Raw genomic sequence first — 11,280 nt, 5'->3', positions numbered from 1 at the left:
TGGTACTTGTAGATGACTTCTCAAGATATACATGGGTGATGTTCTTGAAAGAGAAGGGTGAAGCCTTGTCAAAATTTGTTGAATTTAAAACTGTCGTGGAGAAGGAATTTGGGGCAAAAATTAAATGCATGTGTAGTGACAATGGAGGCGAATATATGTCTGATGTATTCTTTAAAGACTGTGATAAGAATGGTATTTCGAGGCAAATGGCATGTCCAAATACCCCACAACAGAATGGTGTTTCCGAAAGGAAAATAGCTCATCTTGTTTCTACAAGCCTTTCCTGGTTGCACGATAAGAATCTCCCTTGAGAGCTTTGCGCTGAAGCTATTCAATGCGTGTGTCACGTGATAAATCGTTTGCCTCCATGGCCAGGTGAAAAAAGATTCTATATCATGAAAAGCCAAATGTAAATTATTTTCAGGTATTTGGTTCAACTTGTTATGTTCATATACCAAAAATTAACCAAACCAAACTTGATCTGAAAGCAAAAAAGTGTGTCGTTGTTGGCTATGATTCATATAGGAAAAGGTGGAGGTGTATGGATCCTGAAACCAACAAACTAGTCACTTCCAGAGATGTCGTGTTTGACGAAATATCGCCATACCATTCTGCCCAGAAAACCAGAAATCAAGAAACCATTCTTGATGGTGATCAAGAGAATTTTGAGCAGCTTCCAAAGAGCAACTTGTAGGAACCAAATAATGAAGGAAGCTCAAATTCAGATGATGTTGAACGACAAACTGAAAGGAGGTCAACAAGGGACAAAATACAACCAAGTTACTTCAAAGATTGTGAGGTACAGTTGAACTGCTGCTCAATTATGTCTTGCTTCTTTACAAGAGTATTGGATGAACCAGTAAGCTATGAAGAAGCAAAAGATCATCCCGAGTGGAATGCAGCTATGCAAGAAGAGATTGATGCTTTGAACAAAAATCAGATGTGGGAATTGGTGTCGAAGCCTGAGAATTGCGAGCTGATCACTTGCAAATGGGTTTATCGTTTGAAGAAAAACTCGAATGGGGTTGTCGACAAATACAAAGCTCGGCTTATTGCACGTGGTTTTTCTCAAAGTTATGGACTGGATTATGAATAAACATTTAGTCCAGTTGCAAAAATGGTAACTGTAAGAACCATTTTTTCTCTTGCGTCATCTATGAATAGGAAGTTGTGGCAGCTTGACGTAAAGAACACTTTTCTTTATGGAGAATTGGATTGTGGAGTGTTTATGGGGCAGCCAAAAGGATATGTCTCTCTGCAGTATCCTCAACATGTTTGTCGATTAAAGAAAGCATTATATGGTCTTAAACAAGCACCACGTGCGTGGTATGGTAAAGTTGCCCAATACTTTATCTTTTGTGGCTTTAAAGTTTCTGATGCAGATTTTAGTTTATTTATTAAATCAGAATCAAATGTGCACATGATGGTCTTGTTATATGTGGATGACATGATCATTATTGGAAATAATGAAGATGTGATTTCTATGTTGAAAAATGATCTTTCAGTTCGATTTGAAATGAAGAATTTGGGGGAGGTGGCTATTTTCTTGGTGTGGAAATTAAAAAACGGATCAAGGATATTTTGTTTCTTAAAAGACATGCGAGGAAACTGTTGCATCATTTTGGTATGGGGGAGTCGAAAGAAAAGGAAACTCCAATGGAACCACATCTCAAGCTGATGAAAGCTGAAGGAAAGCCATTAAAAGATGCAAAAGAATTTCAGCAACTTGTTAGTAGTTTAATTTATTTAACTATCACAAGACCGGAGATTTCTTATTCTGTTGGAATTGTTTCTCAGTTCATGCAGTGTCCAAGAAGCTCACATCTAGATGCAGCAAGGCGAGTCCTTCGTTATGTGAAGGGTTCACTAGATTATTGTCTTATGTATAGAAGAGATGAGAAATTCATGTTAAATGGATTTGCTGACGCAGATTGGGCTGGAGATACAAATGATAGACATTCAACTTCATAATATTGTTTCAGTACTGGTTCAGCTATGGTTTCTTGGTGCAGCAAGAAACAACCATTAGTAACATTATCTAGCACTAAAGATGAGTGCGTAGCCGCGACTATGGCTGCGCAAGAATGTATGTGATTAAAGAGATTAATAGGAGAGATGTTGTGCAAAGTTGATTATGTTGTTCAAATTAGATGTGATAATGAAAGTGCTATCAAGCTTGCATCAAATCCAATTTTTCATGGTCGGATGAAGCACATACAAGTTCGTCATCACTACATTTGAGAGAAAGTGCTGGAGCAAGAAGTTGTTCTGAAAGGAATTTCTACAAATGAGTAAGTCGCATACATATTTACTAAGGCCTTGATAAAGCCTAAGTTTGAATATTTCAGGGCTTCTCTTGGAGTTGTTGATCGTAAGCATGCACTAAGGGGGAGTGTTAAAAAATAGTGCATCTTAGAGTTTTCTTTTACTGTTTTACTTCTGTAGTTTACTGAGTCAAATAACAATTCCTATATTTTGTTTATTAGTCTAGGAGTCTTATTTTTTAGAGTTATTGTAGGAGTTAGAAGTTAACGCTGATGTTATATATAAGTCTAAGTGTCTGATGTAAAAGATTACAACTTCAGTTCAAGCAAAATAAAGTTCTTCACTGTTCCATTTCCTGTTCAACTGCTGCACTTGTTCTTTCTTTTCTCTGCGTGTGCTTTTTTTTTAATACAAGCCTAAGATTTAATCTTTTTTTCATACCAAACACACACCTTCTGGTAAACTTTAGTAGAGCAAGAATGCATCGCTTCCAAGCATTAATTGTTTCAACCATACAAATGTTAAAGTCACGCTAGAAAATAAGGATAGGTGAAAAATATATGATCTGTATGCCAGTTTTATATCTCTCAATTTTTGATACTATATTTTATTTTGGTAATAGAAGATAATATAAATTAACAAGCTTTCTAGTTTATCTTTATAAAACTTTTGGTAATAATTATATAATATTTAAATACTTAAAAAAAGGTGTGTGATAGAATTTACTTGTCTATCTAGGCCATGGATGTTTACTCTGAAGAGAATATACTTGTATGAATCCTCAGTAGGTTGCATGTGAAGTCTCTTCTTCGATTCAAATGTGTTTCAAAATTTTAGGGTAGACTGATCGATGAACCATATTTTAAGATGAAGAATCCCACTCATGCCAAGAAGGACAAAAATTTCCACAAAATTTTGTTCTACAAATTGTGCCCTAAGAAGTCTATATTTTCCATTTATTGTTGTTCGGTATCATCGGTGCAATTGGTAGAGGATATACGGGAACTGAATTTCCCTTTAAATATTGAACCACGACATTGCATAGTCTACTGTTGTTGTGACAGATTGGTTATTATCAAGGTTTATGAAAATAGTGTTGAATGCTAAATACGTTTGCTATGGAAGCCCTCCACTGGAGAATCAATTGTACTTCCCACTCCGGAAGTTCCAAAGGAGGAATTTTCATGTTTGGGAATGTGTTTTGACTCGACCAGTAATGATTATAAAATACTTAAAATCCCCAATGGTGTAAGTGATCATAGCAGAGTACCTGGTGAAATTCTCGCATTTAAAAGTGGTTCTTAGAGAAATATTGTTGAACATCCTCGTGACATTTGCTATATGGTTCATGGTATGCATTCATTGGCATTTATACATGGTTCATTTCATTGGGTTTGTAATTCAAAAAATTATTTTGTGCTTTCATTTGATATTTCCCATGAAGTGTATGGAGAAATATCATTACCTGAGGAAATAAGCTTGACCAACATTAATATTGGTATTTCAGTATTGGATGGAATGTTGTGTGCTTATACTAATGCATATATTCAGGGAATCACACTTTTATGTTATGGGTGATGAATGATTATGGTCTTGAGGAATCTTGGCATAGAATATTTTCTATAGCAAATCATGATATATGTATAGCCGCACCAAAATATTGATTTGCAGATGGTGAAGTGTTATTCTGGTGCTTACATTGTGAATCTGGGGAAAATGTATATAGAACAGAGAGGTCCCTTTACATTGTTGCCTCATGGTATCCTTCAGAATGGATTTGCTTTTACAGAAAGTTTGGTCTCTCCAAGATTACTTACTTAGTATTTGTTTATGTTTGAATGAAATACTTTGTCCTTTTTGTAATCAAGTTATTGTCTCTTATTTTATTTGTTAATCTATTGATCGCAAACTTTTCTATTTCAAGTAATATTTACCGAAGCTTTGTTTATTTAATTCAACTTATATTTTTCAAAGATTTATTTATTTATTGTTGCAAGTCAAAGAACATGAACCATTTATTTTCTAAGAAATAAGTGGTTAAATAAATTAATATCAGCTAGTAGGGAGTATGTTTTAATCATGTAGTAAGTTTACTTTAGTGTTATGTTTTTATAGGAATTTTTGGACCGTATTGACCAAAAATCTTTAATATTACTCTTACTATTGTGCACACACATAAACAGATTCCTCTCTAGCTATAATTTTTTATTTAAAAAATCTCTTTCCATTAATATATCAAGTATAAATTAAAGTTATTAAAAGTAATGAAATAGTATCACATGGTTTTGATGCATTAAGAAAATTCTAAATGTAGTTGCTAAATTAAAATTATCATGGTCAGTCACAAGAGATGATACAAATTTGACTTTATATGAGACCTCATGGGAATATCTTTATTTCTAGTTTTGGGTCACATGCATTGCACGTGTATTCCGTGCTAATTAAAGAAGTTTTGATATAATATAAATGACATTTGAATGCCTATTATAAATATATGAAATGTGAGGAAAATATGTTAGTACAAAGTGATAAGTACATCGTTGTTAAATACTTTTACGAGTTATCATTAACACTTCATGGAAAATATTATTTTCAAACAGTTTACTAGTAATTGCTATCTTCAAGGCTAAAATAAGCTTTCGTGCTCTAGAAATTAATCTTTGACCAATTTATATTGAGAAGCCATGTCCTTCCCTACTTGAATTCACAACTAGCCCAACTTGATGAAATCAACATTGAATTGGTATGAACTTTTATTATAATAATACTTAAGAGTATATTTGTAGGTTCTTATAACTTATGATTTCATACCCCAAATCCAGAGGGGCCCGACCGACATCTAGTGCCTCACTTGAGCGAACAAACCAAACAAAACTAGCCAAGTAATACCACCTACAACAAGTCAATGTCGATGAACAACACACAACCTTCATAATATAAATACAAAGAGTAACAGAGACCTACAAGGTCTCTTTAAATCACAAGTTGCATGAAAGCCAGCAAGACATCTATCTATATCTATTTATCTACCTATTCTATACTACCTTAAAAGCATTAACACCAAAATATGAATGTTAAACTACTGTTATACCCCTAAATTAAACAAAGCTTAACTAAACACAGCTCGTGCTACAAACTTTTAGGTGAATAGTTACAAATTCCTACTCGAAGAGTTCTTATTTCAATATCTCACATTGTGGATAAGCGCCAATGCTAAAACATCCAAAAGTTGCTTGTTGTGTCCCATCAAACTTCCAACTTCTGGTAAAAAAATGAACAGGTATGCCCTGTTACATCTGCTAAGCCAAAGATATTGTCTTAGTAATATAAACCTTCTTCTACATTGTTGTTTGTTTTCCCTTTATGCCTAGATTTTTTTAAGTTAATAGTGTTCCTTCTCCACCAAAACACAGTTAAAGATTGGATTAGGCTTTCATGTAAATGCTCGCCAACATTAACGAATTGTAAGTTGCTACCTATTTACTTTATGCTAATGTTTATGTACTTCATAGGTTCACTCACCTATATAACAGCCGATAAAGATTGGGTCAAAGAACTTCCTTGGTAGTATGGATTTAATTGATGCGTGTGATTTCTTACCTTATCATGGTTTCAATATATCTTTGAAAAGATCTTATGCTTCCTGAATCATGAAAATCCCGTGCATCTGCCAGTGCTCTTGACATATTAGAAGCTAATCTTGGAATTTCCATCAAGGGGAATATTTGGTTATATGCCTTGAGGTATGAGGTTAAAGCCTTTCTTTCTCTGGTTTACATTAAACTAACATTTGCAGTTCAGAACTGCTTCAGATGATGTCCTTTGGGAGACATCATATTAGCGTCTGATTGGTAAACTTCAAGTCTACAAGTTAATAGAACCCCATTACATGGAAAGTTCCTGCATAACAGATTGTATGGTTTCCTGGGATGGTGGAATGATGAGGAAATCGAGTTGTATCTGTATCGATCTATTGTATCTAAGTATGTACTTTCGTCTTTCTTTTTCCTACTTCTCTATCATTTATTTGTTTCTCACAAAGAAGAGTAGATTTTGCATAATATCCACGGGCCTTAAATGATTAATATATGTCTTTATTTTTCTTCAGGGAATCATACATTCTATCTCCAATAACGATCAGTTTGAACCTTCGCCTAAAATATTCAACTCTGACATGGATATCAATTGATGCTGGTTTGCTTTTTCTTAGGCTTGTACATGTAATTACCTAAACCAAAAAATTCATTTTTTTGGAACATATTTTTTGAAGAAACATGGAGTAGCATGTTGTACAAAATCAACAACTACTACTGTCCAACTAATCAAGGTGTATCTCTCCACCTACTCTGTCTCAGTTTTGGTGGGTAGAGTTACTTAGTTGTCTGTTTTTTAGTTAGTTGTTAATTTGTTGGGAAATTGAAGAAAAAAAGAACAATGTATGATGCAACCTTGACTCGTACGAAAGATCTAGATTCCCAAAGAGTGATTATTTGAATTGTTGCAAGGATTGTGGCTTTGACAAGGTGTCTTACTGTGAATTAATAATACCATACTGCTTTGTGGTTGAGTAGTCGAAAAGTCATATGAGAAGCACTCAATGTCCTTGACCTCTTTAGAAGTCCTACTGCCCTAGTAAAACAACTTGGTCTATTCTCCGACTCTATGGTAAATAAATCCCAACATCTGCAAGTACTTCTCTCTTTCAAACAATCAGACTCTAACTGATGTGTTTGCACGGAACCATTTATCGATAATATCTGAGGTGTATCTCACTAAGACTGATCCAATTCGTAGTACATATCTATCATTGTTTCTTATGGTCATATGTTCTCTACCGTGACAACATATTTGAGAGTTTTGAGATAAACACGTTTCAACACCTTCATCCACCATTATGACTCTTTAAGAAGCAGAAACTGAGTTCTCCGATAAATCACTTATACATTCGGTCTTGAAATGTAGTTTCCCAAGCGAACACTTAAAAAGTCTGTATGTCTTTGGGGTAATAAAACTCTAGCTCAACAATTGCCAAACCTTGCTTAAGAAAAATTGATGAAAACTTCCCTTTTCTCAAAAAAGTTTTCAAGGGAATTGGGTTCGTACATTTCAATTTCTCTATACCATGTAGAAGCCAGAGTTTTTTCATCATCATGCATTCCCCTTTTGCAAGATACCATGCTCTATAAGCGCAACTTGTACGGTGTTTCAAACTCACACTTGATGATGATGTACTACAAAGATGACCATCAGGATCTTGTCCATATACTCTTCTCAAACATGAATTTTGATATTTGGCATCGATTGAAAAACCCACTGAGCTTAATAGTAGAAGTGTAGAAGTCAACCATGATGTTTTATTTTTTGACATCCTCAATTGTTTTTGTCTCGGAGAGTAATTTAAGTGCATGTATAAGTTGTTGTTTCTCAGATTCAGAAATGTGTCCGCTGAATGGCTTTTCTTTAACTTCACCAGCACTTCTTTGACATTTTCTAGCAAGAATGTCCATTATTAGATTTGCGAGCTGTGACACTAATTGTGTGGAATCTATTCTTGATATCATTAGCTCTATGTCTCTTTTAACTGTATTTGAAGTGCCAGATGACAATGTCAGAAAAAGGAACTCCAGAAATTTAGCATCAAAGACAGCTCCTGTAATACCCCGTATCCTAAACAAACCAGATTGCAGATTTCAGAAGCTACATGTGCCACCAACGGGTACCACCTACGAACCGTAGGGTGACCCACGGTCTGTGTTGTAGTCCGTGGATGGTCACATGCAGCCCTTCCCAGAAAAGTCCCAAAATTTTGGCTTAGTGTCAACTCAAGCTGGGACCTACAGACCATAGGTCAGGCCACGGTCCGTGGTCCAGGGCCATAGGTCAGAGCCCCAAATTCCAGTCCCAATCACCGATAGACGGTTAACCAATATGGAACATCGATCGATCCACGGTCCATCGATCCCGTCCGTCGGTGACCCCGATAGTTTTTAAGTCAGAGGTATTTTGGTCTTTTCCTTATGCGTTGGACCCCTAAACTATGTCGTTTAACCCCTAAACTACATAGTTTCGGTCGTTTTTAGCCTAGTAAACAAACTAGAACTTACCTAAGTCAGATCATTCACCAAAACTTAGAAAACTAGAACGCAAAGAGAAGAAAGAAGTCAAGAACCCTAATTCAAGAACGCAACAGGTTTTCATCAGCTTCAGCCCCGAAATCGAAAGATTTCTCCATGGATTTCGTCACCAGGTATGTGGGATTTCACTAATGGGTTCCTTTCGCCCATTAGGTCCCTAGATTTCAATCAGAATCTTGATTCCCTTAATATTCTCTAGACTTAGGGTTTCTTGAATGTTAGAAATTGTTGGGCTTTAGTTGTTAGAATGATCCAAGTCAGATTATCATGAATTCAGTATCTTTTAGTGTAGATTCTTTCACGAATTCAGAACCCTAGCTATGTAGTTCTTTTAGTTCATGAATTACACATGCTAGGTCAAATATTTCAGATACATACATACATGCCTCAATTTTCGAATGTCTATTATCAGCTTATTAATGTTGCATTCTCAGTTGCATGCCATTATTTTGAGCTATCTAGTATTACAGCATTTGATTCATAGAATGTTAATTACTTAATCAATTTGGAGAAGCGTAATACCGAGTGGACTAGGGTCACTCATCTTCAAGTCCTAGAACTGCGTGCCCCGTAGGTTGTAAGTCCCCTCTGTGGGCATCATTTTAGTGATCACTCCAGCATGCCTCTATACCTCTGGCAAGGTATATTGGGTCCTCTCATGGCGCGTATATCGGACTCCACATTTAGCTCATGTGGTTTTATGTCAGTTATTAAAAGCTCCCTTATAGTTCAGTCTGATTCTATTGCATTGATCATGTTATCAGTATAGTTCAATATTCAGTCTCAACGTGTTATAAACTTGGTCATTGCATTCAGTTTAGCCATGTTCAGTATTTCCAGTATCCTTATCATGATCAGATTATATCCTTGCTTTATTGCTTGTTCAGTTATGTTATTATGCAGCTTTACTCTATCCTGCATGCTCAGTACCTTTCAAGTACTGACGCATACTCTGCGCTACATCTTCTCGTGACGTAGGTTAAAGTCCTCATCAGTCAAATCACGCATAGATCGGATCTCGATCTTCAGTTCAGCAGCATCAGTGGTGAGTCCTCATTCTTCGAGGACAGTTGACATGTTATCTTTCCATTTTAGTCTTTAGTTTTCATTTTTTGCTAGATTTAACTGGGGCATGTCCGTTTAGAGGCTTATTTCAGACATATTTAGTTTAAGCTTTAGTGTTAGAGTTTGACTTTTCAGCTGTTGTTATACTCTCACTTTTCATTTATTCAGATAGTATATGGGTATTCCCCATCATTTCATATTATCTCATAATTTAGCTTCCTCACAATATTTTTTACTTCAATTTACTTTAGTATGCTTATGATATGCCAGCAGGTTAGCTTGGGGTCACTAGTGATCCTTGGTCTCTTGTCCGCGTCCTGGGGTAGCTTCGGGGCATGACAGCTCCAATAATACATTACATAACCCGGCTTACTCGTGTTGCGCACGTGGCAAAGAACTAGTATCAATATAAACACCAGGCCGACAAGACAAAAAACTAAGCATACAACTTGCAACAAGGCCATAACTAACACATAAACCCACAATAGATGTTTGCATGCCTCTACATTACAAACCGCTAACAACAAGTTGTGACTGGGTCCTAACGTACCCGTTATCAACTAAAGCTAAAGAAAACTTTAAACACAGCAACTCCAGAAAGAACGGAGTGTACCAATCGTCAGCTAAACTCAACCACACACAATGAGGACCCCTATGTACCTGATAACCTATTGGAATGAATGCAGCGCCCACCAGGGAATGGGGACGTCAATATAAAACAAAGTACCAAACATGATATAAGGTGATAATAAAAGAAAAAAACATAGCAAAACTAAAACCATAATACAACATATTTAACCGTAACATAACCAATAGTTCACTAAATCACTCTACATGTGTAGTTGATATCCATTTCCCATGTTCGCAACCAAAATTAAATAAATAAATAGGAGTTCAACAGTCACACAATCACCTACTCTAGCCCTTCCACAAACCTTCTATAATATCCAGCCAAAACCAAAGACACTTTGAATATCTGAAGGGGATTGAGGTCTAGGCCAACTTTTAACCGCATTTGTCTTCTTAGAGACCACCTTAATACCCTTACCGAAAACAATGTGACCAAGAAAAGCCACAAATCTCAACCAAAACTCACATATACTAAACGTTGCAAATATTTGTTGGTCCTTGAGGACTTGCAACATAATCCTCAAATGTTCGGCATGATCATCCTCAATTTTGAAGTAAATCAAGATGTTATCAATAAACACAACTATAAACATATCAAGATATTGTCTAAACACTCTATTCATCAAGTCCATGAATCCGGCTTGAGCATTAGTCAAACCAAACAACATTAACAAAAACTCATAGTGATCATACCAAGTTCCAAAAGCAGTGTTCAGAATGTCATCTTCCTTCACTCTCAATTGGTGATAACTCAACCAAAGGTTGATCTTAGAAAAGTAACTCTCTTCTTAGAGGTGATCAATAAAGCATATATCCTTGGAAGATGATACTTATTCTTAATAGTAACCTTATTCAATTGTCCTAGTCAATATACATGTGAAGTGAACCATCTTTATTCCGAACAAACAAAACTAGAGCACCTTATGGAGAGATATTCGGTCAAATAAAACCCTTATCCAATAAATCTTTATGTTAGGCCTTTAATTCCTTAAGTTCTGTCATAGTCATACAGTAAGGAGGAATAGAAATAGGTTGCATATCTGGGAGAAGGTCAATACTGAAGTCTATTTCCCTTTTGGAAGGAACATAAGGTAGATCATCTAGGAATACTCCCGGAAACATCCAGGTGAAACCTTCTACGGGTTGCCCTAAAAGGTTGGGCTACTGGACCTAAATTGATTGTACA

At 35.8% G+C, this 11,280-nt stretch overlaps 1 pseudogene; it reads right to left on the bottom strand.

Annotated features, from left to right (window-relative positions):
- Positions 1 to 6,732: 6,732 nt before the first annotated feature.
- On the bottom strand, positions 6,733 to 10,479 carry LOC125829388 (protein STICHEL-like 2; annotated as a pseudogene).
- Between the last annotated feature and the right edge of the window lie 801 nt (positions 10,480 to 11,280).

The sequence above is a fragment of the Solanum verrucosum genome, unplaced genomic scaffold (assembly GCF_900185275.1).
Source record: "Solanum verrucosum unplaced genomic scaffold, falcon-dt-bn FXZP01000044.1, whole genome shotgun sequence".
NCBI lineage: Eukaryota > Viridiplantae > Streptophyta > Magnoliopsida > Solanales > Solanaceae > Solanum > Solanum verrucosum.
The sequence above is the reverse complement of the archived record's forward strand: the minus strand, read 5'-3'. Positions and strand labels throughout refer to the sequence as shown.